This window comes from Berghia stephanieae, chromosome 2 (assembly GCF_034508935.2).
Source record: "Berghia stephanieae isolate SIO BIC M18660-M18661 chromosome 2, UCSD_Bste_1.3, whole genome shotgun sequence".
Classification (NCBI taxonomy): Eukaryota; Metazoa; Mollusca; class Gastropoda; order Nudibranchia; family Aeolidiidae; genus Berghia; species Berghia stephanieae.
In genome coordinates this window covers 74,989,321-75,004,320 of record NC_088361.1, presented here as the reverse complement: position 1 = coordinate 75,004,320, position 15,000 = coordinate 74,989,321, and the positions used below count along the sequence as shown (strand labels likewise).

Genomic DNA, 15,000 nt, shown 5'->3' with positions numbered 1-15,000 from the left:
CTGCTCACAGCGTGAATAGAGGGATGCTTGAGGACGTGAGATGGGACGGCTGGACAAGCGGAAAGATGATGGGGGAAGCGGGGAAAGAGGATGTGGGAGCTCAGATGGAGGTTTATAAAGTTGAAGTGTACGAGCACATGACTTATAATTTAATGTTCTCACTCGTCGAGTTGGTTCCATGGCTTAAGCCACTCACTTTAAACCCAAATCATTTGCTCGGAGATTGCGCAAATATCAACATTCAACAATCAACAAACACTCCCCCCCCCCCCCCCCCCCCCCCCCCCACACACACAATATATATATATATATATATATATATATATATATATATATATATATATATATATTATATATATATATATAAATAGATGTCATGCTTTGAACCTTTAATTTTTTTTTTCTTTTCTTTCTGTTGTTATTTGATTTTTTAAATTGAATAATTTGAAAATACAAATCAGCATTGTATTGTCCTTATTGATTTTACCTTTGATCAAAAGGCAAAAGTCGAATTTTGTTACTTCATTTATTTTAGAACAGTTGAGCACACAGATTACCAGCTGATATGTCTAAAAATAAATACGATTGTTCTGATCGTAATAGTTACATTTTGCTCGTTGAACTGATGGTTCCTATGGTATTTTGTTAACCAATTGACTTTCTACCTACTCTAGTAAAACATGCTTTTAAAAATTTGGCCAGAAAACTCATCCTTCACATATTCATCGATTTAAAGGACCCATGTGAGGTCCCTGGTTTGAGAGTTTTTGCCAAAAGAATTCATTTAAATCGATCGATATTTGAAGGACCAGTTTTCTGGCCAAATTTTTGAATTCATGGTTTTTTCAGAGTTTTACTGGTTAACACAATGAATATTAAAGGAAAAAAAGATGTCTTATGCAAATTATCAGTAGATGTATACACCATCATATCGTGTCCCTATCATAGCATGTTACTATACACATAATGCTACTCATAAGATTAATGCATGGCATGGAACGAAATCCACCAAGACATTCCTGGGGTCGACAAAATAAAATTACTTCTGACCACTATATTATTATACTATAACAGCGCAGTATCCACTAAGCACGCTCTAAGGGCTTTATAATGGGTCCCTTGCCAACAGCAACAAGTAGGACGCGTCGGTTAGGCATTAATACAATTATTTCGGACAGAAACAACGTTGTTAAGAGCCATGTACTCATTGTACACCTGAGTACGGTGAGATAATGTGAGTAGAGAGCTTTTCTAAGGATTCAACTATACGCCGCTCAGAGTAGGAATCGAGCCCTGTGCCTTCCAATCTGAAGACCACCTAGCCAACCATCCAAAACTAATAATGATAGGACCACACAACAATAACAGTGAGATGATTAACAATGGAATAAAATATCTCTTTAAAAGGGTACTATACATTTGACAGTCTCCCTCCCAGCTAAAGATTTCGGACATAACCAGGGAAAAAACACCAAGCAATCTCAATCCAGAAAAAGGGTTTCATGGCGCTTGCAAAACATTTAGGTTATATCAGCGCCAGTAATAAAAAAAAAAAAAGGAAAGAAATGGGATAGTGAAAAAATTAAAGTATCCAAGAAATTCCAAAAGCATACCATCAATGTACCTAAAAGTCTCATTCAAATGTTTAAAAGATATTTTCACCACAAAAATGTAACGATCAGTCATAAAAGAGAGAGGATTTACAATGAAAATCCTTGCATACTTTTGACTATTTCCCTCTCAGCCAAGGATTCCGGAGAGGATCAGGACAGAACCAAGTAAACCCATTCCAAGACAAAGACAGAAAGCAACTCATAAAACATATATGTATAGGGGGATAGAAGACACAGCAAGTGACCTGTTCACCATGAGAGAGCAACATGGAAAGGGAAAGAGATAAGAGATAAAAGACACAGTGAGTGACCTCTCTTTCCACCATGGGAGGTCAGAAGACCCCATCCGGGGAAAAATAAAGAAATAGGAAAGATGAGAACGGACGTGGAACACAACAGTCAGGTGGAGAAGCACAATTCCCCCCCCCCCCCCCCCCCCCCCCCCTTTCCCCATCCTAAAGAATTCAAGAATGAAAAATTGAACACGTGAATCTTTAAATTAAAATCTAAGAACACAATGTTGAGTTCTCAATTTTAATACAGCATCCATACTCATGTACATCAATAGTATGAAAAAATGGCAACAATAAACGAAGGCAAATTTAAAAGGTGACAAAGGTTCCTCAAGACGACTTTTAAAATGTCAACGCTGGTATGGAGAAATGTATTAAGATCAAATATAGGATCCCTTTGAAACCATAAAATCTCAATAGAGAGTGGTTTGTAATAAGATTGACATATCAAAATATTGGAAACCAGTACTTAGTTTGATTTCCTCTCTTTTTAATTTTGTCTTCAGAGGTTAGGTGAATAAAAATGTATTTATACCCCAGTGAAGCCAAGAAAATTTCAACTTTTAATTCATACATGTTTGGTAATAATTGTTTTTTGTTCATTTATTATTTACGGCATCAAAATTTTTATATCTATTATGTTTTGAGTTGACAAGTCACCGATTTGTGTCATAACATGACCAAAAAAAAAAAAAAGAATATAAATCCAGTAGCTGCATTTAGCTAGAGCTTCAGATTCAATAATTGTTTTTTTGATTTTAAGGGTTGTACGACACTTGCAACAGATTCAATAAAGATCCGGATAAGAATCCTCATTTTGCTATTATTTAAAAAGCCATACCTATGTTTATCAAGCCATAAGTGGGTAGCTAAGTCATATTCAAATTGGCAAAAAGTACATTGTAATATGATCCACACATAATAATAATAATAATAATAATAAATGGCATTCATATAGCGCTTTACCCCGTTGTCACAGGCTCTAAGCGCTTTACAGTGATATAAAACAAAACATATTACAGTGAGACAAGTGTGAAGGAAACGTGATACGAATTCAATTTAACAACAACAAAATATGAAAATAATATTGCAACATTATGACGTAAAAAGATAAAACATAGCAAGCAAACTATTCTCACCAAAATACAGGAAAACCTGCAGAAACGGGAATTAATTTGGATTCCAAAGGCGATTCGCGTTTCAAATGAGGGAATAAATTAAAATTGAGTTCTTTTACTTCAGGAAGTGATGTTGAATTTGATTTAAACTGATTTATGTAATAATCTGATAATTGAATTTATTCACAAGTGATACAAAATTATGGCGAAAGAAAGATCTTTCTTTTGTTTGCGGGAGTTAAGCTCTAAAAAAATCAATGAGATAACATATTTGTCACAAACACAATTAGACGTCTATAAAACATATTTACATATCACGAATTAAAATTTTATGTAAGAGTGAGGCAGTTATCCTATAAGTTCTATGTGTAATAACCATTTAGATGGTGCCAAAAAATATAACAAAAGACAGAAAAAGAAATGTTCGAAATATTGATAGTGGTGATTTCTTAAAAAGATGCCTAAGATAATGCCACATCTAACTGCAGTATAATTTTAATTTTCAAAAATACAATATATGACTAGAGCAATATTTGCAATATTCAAAATGTTAATGTCTAAACTAAAGAAGAAGAAGAAGATCAAGAAGAAAAGAAGAAGAAGAAGAAGAAGAAGAAGAAGAAGAAGAAGAAGAAGAAGAAGAAGAAGAAGAAGAAGAAGAAGAAGAAGAAGAAGAAGAAGAAGAAGAAGAAGAAGAAGAAGAAATAGAAGAAGAAGAAAAAGAACAAGAACAAGAAGAACAAGAACAACAACAAGAACAAGAACAAGAAGAAGAAGAAGAGGAAGAAGGGGATTGAGAAGGAGAAGGAGAAGAAGAAGAAGAATAAAAATGAAGATGAAGAAGAAGAAGAAGAAGAAGAAGAAGAAGAAGAAGAAGAAGAAGAAGAAGAAGAAGAAGAAGAAGAAGAAGAAAGAAGAAGAAGAAGAAGAAGAAGAAGAAGAAGAAGAAGAAGAAGAAGAAGAAGAAAAAGAAGAAAGAAGAAGAAGAAGAAGAAGAAGAAGAAGAAGAAGAAGAAGAAGAAGAAGAAGAAGAAGAAGAAGAAGAAGAAGAAGAAGAAGAAGAAGAAGAAGAAGAAGAAGAAGAAGAAGAAGAAGAAGAAGAAGAAAAAGAAGAAGAAGAAGAAGAAGAAGAATGGGATGGAGAAGGAGAAGCATAAGAAGAAGCAGAAGAAGAAGAAGAAGAAGAAGAAGAAGAAGAAGAAGAAGAAGAAGAAGAAGAAGAAGAAGAAGAAGAAGAAGAAGAAGAAGAAGAAGAAGAAGAAGAAGAAGAAGAAGAAGAAGAAGAAGAAGAAGAAGGTGAAAGAGAAGCAGAAGAATGTGAAAGAAAAGCAGAAGAAGAAGAAGAGTAAGAAGAATAAGAAGAAGAATAAGATGAGGGAGGGGGAGGAGGAGAAGGATGGGAAGAGGAAGAGATGGGGAAGAATGTAAAAGAAAATAAAAATAAAGAAAAGGAGAAGAAAGAAGAAGAAGAAGAAGAAGAAGAAAGAAGAAGAAGAAGAAGAAGAAAGAAGAAGAAAGAAGAAAGAAGAAGAAGAAGAAGAAGAAGAAGAAGAAGAAGAGAAAGAGAGAAGAAGAAGAAGAAGAGAGAAAGAAGAAGAAGAAAAAAAGAAAAAGAAAAAGAAGAAGAAGAAGAAGAAGAAGAAGAAGAAGAAGAAGAAGAAGAAGAAGAAGAAGAAGAAGAAGAAGAAGAAGAAGAAGAAGAAGAAGAATAAGAAGAAGAAAAAGAAGAAGAAGAAGAAGAAGAAAAAGAAGAAGAAGAAGATGAAGAAGAAGAACAAGAACAAGAACAACAACAAGAACAAGAAGAAGAAGAAGAAGAAGAAGAAGAAGAAGAGGAAGAAGGGGATTGAGAAGGAGAAGGAGAAGAAGAAGAAGAAGAAGAAGAAGAAGAAGAAGAAGAAGAAGAGAAGAAGAAGAAAAATGGAGATGAAGAAGAGAAGAAGAGAAGAAGAAGAAGAAAGAAGAAGAAGAAGAAGAAGAGAAGAAGAAGAAGAAGAGAAGAGAGGAAGGAGAAGAAGAAGGTGAAGAAAAGAGAAGAAGAAGAAGAAGAGTAAGAAGAATAAGAAGAAGAATAAGATGAAGGAGAGGAGAAGGATGGAAGAGAGAAGAGATGGGAAGAATGTAAAGAAGAAAAAATAAAGAAAAGAAGTGAAGAAGAGAAGAAGATAAGAGAAGAAGAAGAAGAAGAAGAAGAAGAAGAAGAAGAAGAAGAAGAAGAAGAAGAAAAGAAGAAGAAGAAGAAGAGAAGAAGAAGAAGAGAAGAAGAAGAGAAGAAAGAAGAAGAAAGAAGAAGAAGAAGAAGAAGAAGAAGAAAGAATAAGAAGAAGAAGAAGAAGAAGAAGAAGAAGAAGAATGAAAGAAAGAGAAGAGAAGAGAGAAGAAGAATAAGATGAGGGAGGGGGAGGAGGAGAAGGATGGAAGAGGAAGAGATGGGAAGAATGTAAAGAACAATAAAATAAAGAAAAAGAAGAAGAAGAAGAAGAAGAAGAAGAAGAAGAAGAAGAAGAAGAAGAAGAAGAAGAAGAAGAAGAAGAAGAAAGAAGAGGAAGAAGAAGAGGAAGAAGAAGAAGGAGGGGGAGGAGGAGGAGGAGGAGGAGGAGGAGGAGGAGGATGGGGAGGAGGAGGGGGACGAGTTGTCATAAAATTTATACAACACCAAAAAAAGAAAATGTTTAGAAATTTGATAAAGGTGATATCTCTATGTTATAAATTAGGCAATCATTATTATAACATACAAAATGAGGTGAATGGATATCAAAATCATTTTGGTGAACCTTTTCCTCAAAACAGTTTAGGGTCAATTTGGCTGGTATGGAAAAGTGTGAAAAAAAGGAGAGAAAAAAGTTTAACATTTTGAAATTGACAAATTCATTTTATCTTTAGCAGAAGTGCACATTACGTTACTACTGCATTTGTAATTTCAGGATATGAACTTTCACTCTTTTCACTTAATCTCTAACTTTGGATTCAGTCACATGAAAATGTGTCATCTCTAATTAATCAAACCACAAAAAATATGGTTTCTTCTATAATACATCATAATTTCAAAACGTTGGAAAGGACAAAACTGTATTCCTTTTAGCAGAAGTGTTTATCATTTCACAACTGCATTAATTATCTTTACAACAAGCTTCCTGACAACTGAAGTCATCCACCAAGACCATGCAGCCATATACAGAGTGCATTCATGGAAAGAATGGGACTGCTGCCCAAATGATGCCATTCAGGATCCCAAAGAAGAACTGCCAAGCGGAGTAAATCTCCCCAGGAAAGATTGGTTGACACTGAACCGGGCAAGGTCTAAAGTGGGGAAGACCAAAACAACCTTACAAAATTGGGGACTTTCTTCAGACTGCCGATGTCAATGTGGACACACGGCTCAAAACATGGACCACATCCTTCACAAGTGTGAACTTGGACCACATATCAGTGATATGGACCTGAGAGGCTGCACCCCTGAAGCCATCCAATGGATCCACCACTGGCGCGACACGATATGATGATGATGATGATGATCTCCAATTAATCAAACCACAAAAAATATGGTTTCTTCTAAAATACATCATAATTTCAAAACGTTGGAAAGGAAAAAACTGTATTCCTTATAGCAGAAGTGTTTATCATTTCACAACTGCATTAATTATTTTTACAACACGCGTTTTCACTATCACCACTTCAGCCATAAAAATATCTTAACTTTAGAATTAGTCACACTAAATCGTGTGACAATATGAAATTTAACGAGCCAAGAATCTGACTCAAAAATTAAACATTTTCTCTGAGTGGTCTGAGCCGATATAATTGAGAATTATGAAAGTTTTGAGTGGCAGGTCACCAGACAGTATGGAAATAAAATTGGATCAATTGTAAAAAGACAATATAAAATACAGCCCGACAAGTATATGTGGATTTTATATATACAATGAGATTACATATGTATGTCCTAAATACATTATTATAAACACTCATCAAAACTATATACAATGTCATTAAATATCACGATTTAAAAATCTATGTTAGAAAGTGGTAGCATCTTATATTTATGCGAGCAATAAACATTTAATGGTTATTACAAATCATGAGAACATGTTGGTGATTTCTTTAAAAGATGCCAAATAAAATGCCATATCCAATTACAATGAATTTCATTTTGTTTAAATTCCATGTATGACTTTGCTTAATTCAACATCGTATTATATATTTAAACAAGTAAAAAAGATAAAAATACTTTTGGCCCATTTCCTTACAGAAATGATATATTTCTTCCTTGGCAAGGTGCAAATAAACGCACAGTCCAACTGGCAATATATGTTACTTCTAAACTACTCTATTTTACCAATTAATGATTGGGCGACTGAGATGTTCATTATTTGAAGAAAAAAGGAAGGTAAACTACATGTTGAATTAAAATAAAAACAACAAAATACTTGCTTATTTATATAATGACTACTTGGCCATGACATCATATATTCGAAAACAATCGATCATTTTATTTTTAATTCTTAACTTATTCAAGCTAAATTCTAGACCCCACTTGTCATATAGCTAATATTATTTTGGCGTGAAAAGTGTGAATAAACATTCTCTCTCTTGTTGAGCTTGTAATTTCTTTCTCAGATAAAAGAATATAATTTTTATATCAACAATAATTTCTTCTCTAAGCATTAAGTATTAACATTATACAAAAATATTTCAATATTAAATAAATGAAGTATCTTTTCCTTTTGTGAATCGCTTATGTCATATTTGCACAACTGCCATAAAGTATAAAACAAATTCAAAATTACATTCCATTGAAACTCAACATATATGATATGATTATAAAGCACGAGATAATAAAACATGTACAAGAACATGATGATATTGTGATGTAATTTTGTGTGAATAAGATATCAAACTGTATAATGATAGGAGAAATGAATGGTAGATGCATTATTATTAAAGCGCAACGTTGATGAGACAATTTCACTTTCTGTATGACAAAACAAAGCCTATCCAACCACAAGATAATTGTAAAACATATTCCTAAATGAAAATGTGTGAGTTGATGTCAACCATATCATTATTGTTTTTTGAAAACGATGGGATATTTTTAAAATCAAAATTAAAACAATGCTTACTCATAAAAATTCATCATTGTTACCGCTATTTTCATATGATTGCGAATAAATTAAAATTCTATCAAGCGTTACTTATGATGACATGTGACAAATGAAAAACAACATTACTCAATTAGGGTGTATAAGAAAATCAGTAGCACAAAGTCCTATTCAACTACAAGTTAATATAAAATCTAAGAACGAAATTTTAGAAATGGACTATGATTTTAATAATCTTTGTTTTTTTGTTTTGTTTTTAAGTGTTTTACGGCGCTTGCAACACATTTAGGTTATATCAGCGCCAGTAAAAAAGAAGAAAATGGGATAGTAAAAAGTTCTAGAATTACAATTAAAGCACCCAAGAAAAAGTAAGACAAAGGGGAATTGGTTCAAATAGGGAACAGGTGTAAATTCCAAGAGCACGCAGTCAAAGTACTTAGTTTGAAAAAGAAAAAAATGATAATGAATACAAACAAAGATCAATTACATATCAATCCAGATAAATACATTCAAATTATTGTTTACTTTAATAATGGTTGCTTGGCCGTAATATCAAATATTTGAAAACTTGATGGATCATATTTAAAGAAAAAGAAAATAAATTCTAGTATTTTAAAACACTCTTTTAAGTTCCTGAATGTTATGCTTCATTTGTTATAAATCTATGACTGCTATAATAAAGAGTGAAATTAATTTTAAATTACTTGATATAAATGATGTAATAATAAAATATATTCCTATTAAAATTAACAAACTACATGATAAAAAAGTGTTGTCATGACAAAATTAAAAGGGCATTATCTATAGAACATTTTGCAAAATATTTATATATTTATAGTTAGGTAACATATCACACATTTTATACAAATGACAATAATAGTTATAACATTAAATTTATAAAAGAAATAGAATAAACATTTTCAAAAAGAGTGAATTTTCTATTAATGTAAGGTAATGCCAATAAAATAATACGAAACACCTGAATTTCAGTTTATGTATATAATGATAACAAAAGCGTTCTTGAACCTGTTTGTTTTTTAAACAAACTGTAACATATTTTGTCAACATGTGCATTCTAACTAAATACTAAAATATCAAATTATCAAATTACTACGGCTGACTAAGAAATTTATTACTTGAATAACGACGAATATGAAAGAAATTAAAACCTTGTTTTATAAAAACTTAACGTATTATTAATATTTTGTAATAAGTGCATCACTCTTACCTTTCTTTTAAGAAAAACTATTATTACTTTTGTATCATTGCTAATAAATCAAAAGTGTATAGGCATCGCAAAATTAAAAGGGTATTAGAATATATCTATAGAATGATATGTCAAGCGATCTGTGTAATGTTTAAACAGAGAGGTTTCTAGAAACAAATCACTTCTTTAAGTAGTAAGCATTTACGTGTACAGAAAAAATATACTCAAGCTAATCAATATCAAATAAATGAATTGTTCTGTTTTTAAAAAGCTACTGTTATATTTGCATAAATAATGTTAAAGTATTAAATGAGTTTGAAATTACATTCCAATAAAACCAGACATTGATGACTTTAAAATATTAGACAATAAAACTTAAAGGCAATGAATGATACATGAATAAGAGATTAAAATAAGGTAAACTGAATATTGGATGAAATGAAAGTACATTTATCAAAACTTTATACAAAATGAAAGCTATTTTATACAGTACGCGAGTCATTAACATTAAAATGGCCATTGAAAATTCTGAGACAGGAAAAAAATTTCTTTTAATTTTGATGAGATGACTTTTCTTAAGAAAATTATATTTCTATCCAACTACAAGGTAATTGTAATAAATATTCCCATATAATATTGTGAACAAAAAATTAAGATTAAAGAAAAATGACACAACACTGCAACTTGAAAAAATACGACAAAAACAACTGAAAGTTTACCATATCTGAAGTTAAAGATCGGGCATTTAAATCTTATTAACGGTGAATGAATTCTTTAAGTGCTTGAGTGTATAATATAGGCTTGAAAAAAATAGGAAAGGACGCGATGAAAGGAGCAATGGTGATAAGAGTCACCATTGATGGTGAAAGTGGCAATGGTGATAAGAGTCACCATTGATGGTGAAAGAGGCAATGGTGATAAGAGTCACCATTGATGGTGAAAGAGGCAATGGTGATAAGAGTCACCATTGATAGTGAAAGAGGCAATGGTGATGATAGTCACCATTGATGGTGAAAGTGGCAATGGTGATAAGAGTCACCATTGATGGCTTGACTTGCTTGACTTGCTTGCCTTGCTTGCCTTGCTTGACTTGCTTGCCTTGCTTGACTTGCTTGCCTTGCTTGCCTTGCAAGGTGGCAGGGACGATAAAGCCACTTTAAATGATCATGGCGTTCTAAGAGTAATTTTCAGGGTCAGATCGGCAGAGATTGCACCAGCAGAGCTCAAGATGAAGAAAGTATTGTTGATATAAAAGTGATGGCAGGGATGTAGATGATGGAAGCAGCAGCAGTGACAATGATGGTGAAAATGGCAAGGCAGGTGACGTGATGATGGAAATCACTCCGGCAGGGCTATGGTGGTGAAGATGATGATGATGGGAGGCGATTCTGATGGCAATGGTTGTGTTGGGAGGTGATAGCTTTGGAAGGGATGATGGGAAGTAATGGTAGAGTCATAGGGGTTGTGATAGAAGAGACCATGATGTGAGGTTAGTGGTAATAAGTGAAAGCCATGGCTTGGCGAAAATGATAGAAGCAGGTTCAACAATAAAGATCCAGTAAATGGCACAGTTCCAAACCCAGGATCAAGGTGACCCATCCAGAAAGAGTCAAACAAATCACATCCCTATCCCTGTCTTCAAGACAATTGTAAATCAACATTCTGCCCAAACACATTCGGGCTTCCTGTAGGCCTCCAGTCCGCCTACTGCACTTGGGTATGGACATGAAACACAAACAAATACACCCCCACCGGTAGAAGCACACTTATCTGTATTTCAAATCCATGCGAATGCCAACCACAATCATCTTGTCAACAAAGAACACGAATGTAACTCACCCGGCCCTAACCAGTTGGAATCAACTCAAACCCAAGTCCAGAACCACACCACCACCTTCACTTTATCACTGAATCTACCTCCAGCATCCTCATCCTCCCCACAACTTCCACCCACCACCACCTTCCTCGACGAACAAAATCTCTACATCACAATCACTACAACCCCACCAATACCACCATCATCACTTCCTCCACCATTACCTCCCTTCACAACCATTGCCATCATCATCACTTCCCATCATCATCCCTTCACCACCACAACCCTCCCATCATGATTTCCATCATCCCGTCACCCAACAATGCCACCTTCACCAACAATGTCACTATTGTTGCTCCACCATCTACATCCCCATCATCACCTCGCCACCAACAACTCCTCCAACATCTTGATCACTGCCATTACAATCCCGGGGCCCTCCAATATAACCCATCCATTACTCCGCTGAATACCACAATCATCCTCCATGACCTCACCATCCCTGCTGGCCACCGCCCCTACCGCCCACATATGGCCAATCTCGATTCCTGGAGCTTGATGACGTCAAATATCTGTAACAAAAAGTAACAGATCATAAAATGCAGGGAAAAAAAATCAGTTCTTTGACTTCACATCTAGTTCAACTTTTGTTGATTCTTGTCTAATCCTGGGGCTTTCTATCTTTCAAGATTTTCAAGGTTTGCTTCAACTAAGTCGTTTGTAGTCTATATACAAACTATTTTGCGAGAGAACTTGTCTTAGGTTATACATACTATTTGGTGAAAGGCCAAGTCTTAGTATATACATATTTTGTGAGAGGCCTAGTCTTAGTATATACATATTTTGTGAGAGGCCTAGTCTCAGTATATACATAATATTTTATGAAAGGCCTGTTCTTAGTATAATATACATAATCTTTTGTGAGAGGCCTAGTCTTAGTATTATATACATACTATTTTGTGAGAGGCCTATTTAACACCTACAATATGACATTGATTGATATCATTCATGGTGCACAAAAAAGATGATCAAAACACATATTGCACGCTATTATTAGCAATTACTGCCTCGATGAAAATATTTACCTCCTGTCTTAGTGGTAGTAGTGGTAGTAGTAGTAGTCGTAGTAGTTAGTAGTAGTAGTAGTAGTAGTAGTAGTAGTAGTAGTAGTAGTAGTAGTAGTAGTAGTAGTAGTAGTAGTAGTAGTAGTAGTAGTGATGATGATGTGGTAGCAGTGGTTGTATTTGTAGTGAAGATTATGTTTTGGTGCATGTAGTAGTAGTTGTAGTGATGATGAGGTGGAGTTGACTGCATTTGTAGTAGTAGTAGTAGTGGTATGATGATAATGTGCTTGTAATTGTAGTTGTATTGGAAGTAGTGATAATGATGTGGAGGCGGTGGTTGTAGTAATAGCAGTGGTAGTGGTGTTGATGGTGGTGGCTGTAGCAGTAGAAAACGGTAAGGGCTGCCTGAAGCCGGTGATCGTAAAATACTAACGAAAGAGTGAAAATGGAAAGGCTTCGTATGGGAACAAAACAGACAATGGACGTTTCGGGTACAAACCCTTCGTCAGCACAACAATACACAAATAAACGTGGAAAACAAATAAAATATAATGAAAAATAACTAGTATCGTCTGTACTCAATGATGGTTGCAGTATGAATGAAATGTTAGCGTGGCGTGGGTAGAGGATAGGGTGCCCCAGGGGGGTGATCTAATTGATAAGCAAAGGTCAGCGTCAGGGAACAACAAGATATGAAGTGAGTAGAAAAGTGCCAGAAGACAATAGAGAATAAAAATTTTTTTTTTTTTCCGCGGCGGTGGTGGGGTTTGAACCTGCGACCTTATTGGTACGACAACTCCGCCTGGCAGGTGAGAGCGTGGCTCTACCGTGTGAGCTATCCACGAACACAAAAAATATTCGTTTCAAACCCAAAGTCATTTCTAGATCCCTCTCTCACCCACTTCTTGAGATCGCCGATTCGTTCACCGCCATCGCGAAGTAATTTTGACCAGCAGTTAAGCTTAATAGCCAATATTCTCATCACAAACATATAACATAGAAACGATTGAGACATTGAGTATGCTCCGGTGTATGGGGTGAATTTTTAATTCAGAAAAGTGAGTGGAGCAGGCACTTATGTTGGTAACAACAAGATATGAAGTGAGTAGAAAAGTGCCAGAAGACAATAGAGAATAAAAAATTTTTTTTTTTTCTTCCGCGGCGGTGGTGGGGTTTGAACCTGCGACCTTATTGGTACGACAACTCCGCCTGGCAGGTGAGAGCGTGGCTCTACCGTGTGAGCTATCCACGACACAAAAAAATATTCGTTTCAAACCCAAAGTCATTTCTAGATCCCTCTCTCACCCACTTCTTGAGATCGCCGATTCGTTCACCGCCATCGCGAAGTAATTTTGACCAGCAGTTAAGCTTAATAGCCAATATTCTCATCACAAACATATAACATAGAAACGATTGAGACATTGAGTATGCTCCGGTGTATGGGGTGAATTTTTAATTCAGAAAAGTGAGTGGAGCAGGCACTTATGTTGGTAACAACAAGATATGAAGTGAGTAGAAAAGTGCCAGAAGACAATAGAGAATAAAAAATTTATTTTTTTTTCTTCCGCGGCGGTGGTGGGGTTTGAACCTGCGACCTTATTGGTACGACAACTCCGCCTGGCAGGTGAGAGCGTGGCTCTACCGTGTGAGCTATCCACGAACACAAAAAATATTCGTTTCAAACCCAAAGTCATTTCTAGATCCCTCTCTCACCCACTTCTTGAGATCGCCGATTCGTTCACCGCCATCGCGAAGTAATTTTGACCAGCAGTTAAGCTTAATAGCCAATATTCTCATCACAAACATATAACATAGAAACGATTGAGACATTGAGTATGCTCCGGTGTATGGGGTGAATTTTTAATTCAGAAAAGTGAGTGGAGCAGGCACTTATGTTGGTAACAACAAGATATGAAGTGAGTAGAAAAGTGCCAGAAGACAATAGAGAATAAAAAATTTATTTTTTTTTCTTCCGCGGCGGTGGTGGGTTTGAACCTGCGACCTTATTGGTACGACAACTCCGCCTGGCAGGTGAGAGCGTGGCTCTACCGTGTGAGCTATCCACGAACACAAAAAATATTCGTTTCAAACCCAAAGTCATTTCTAGATCCCTCTCTCACCCACTTCTTGAGATCGCCGATTCGTTCACCGCCATCGCGAAGTAATTTTGACCAGCAGTTAAGCTTAATAGCCAATATTCTCATCACAAACATATAACATAGAAACGATTGAGACATTGAGTATGCTCCGGTGTATGGGGTGAATTTTTAATTCAGAAAAGTGAGTGGAGCAGGCACTTATGTTGGTAACAACAAGATATGAAGTGAGTAGAAAAGTGCCAGAAGACAATAGAGAATAAAAATTTTTTTTTTTTTTTTTTTTTTTTTCGCGGCGGTGGTGGGGTTTGAACCTGCGACCTTATTGGTACGACAACTCCGCCTGGCAGGTGAGAGCGTGGCTCTACCGTGTGAGCTATCCACGAACACAAAAAATATTCGTTTCAAACCCAAAGTCATTTCTAGATCCCTCTCTCACCCACTTCTTGAGATCGCCGATTCGTTCACCGCCATCGCGAAGTAATTTTGACCAGCAGTTAAGCTTAATAGCCAATATTCTCATCACAAACATATAACATAGAAACGATTGAGACATTGAGTATGCTCCGGTGTATGGGGTGAATTTTTAATTCAGAAAAGTGAGTGGAGCAGGCACTTATGTTGGTAACAACAAGATATGAAGTGAGTAGAAAAGTGCCAGAAGACAATAGAGAATAATTTTTTTTTTTTTTTT

At 35.2% G+C, this 15,000-nt stretch overlaps 1 long non-coding RNA gene across 1 annotated transcript in view; it reads right to left on the bottom strand.

The window, feature by feature from the left end:
• Positions 1–9,875: 9,875 nt before the first annotated feature.
• LOC144965533 (uncharacterized) overlaps positions 9,876–15,000 on the bottom strand; it is a 14,271-nt gene continuing 9,146 nt past the window's right edge. The window contains exon 2 of the long non-coding RNA XR_013644047.1: positions 9,876–11,718. This is a non-coding gene — a long non-coding RNA (uncharacterized LOC144965533). The remainder of the gene's footprint in view (positions 11,719–15,000) is intronic.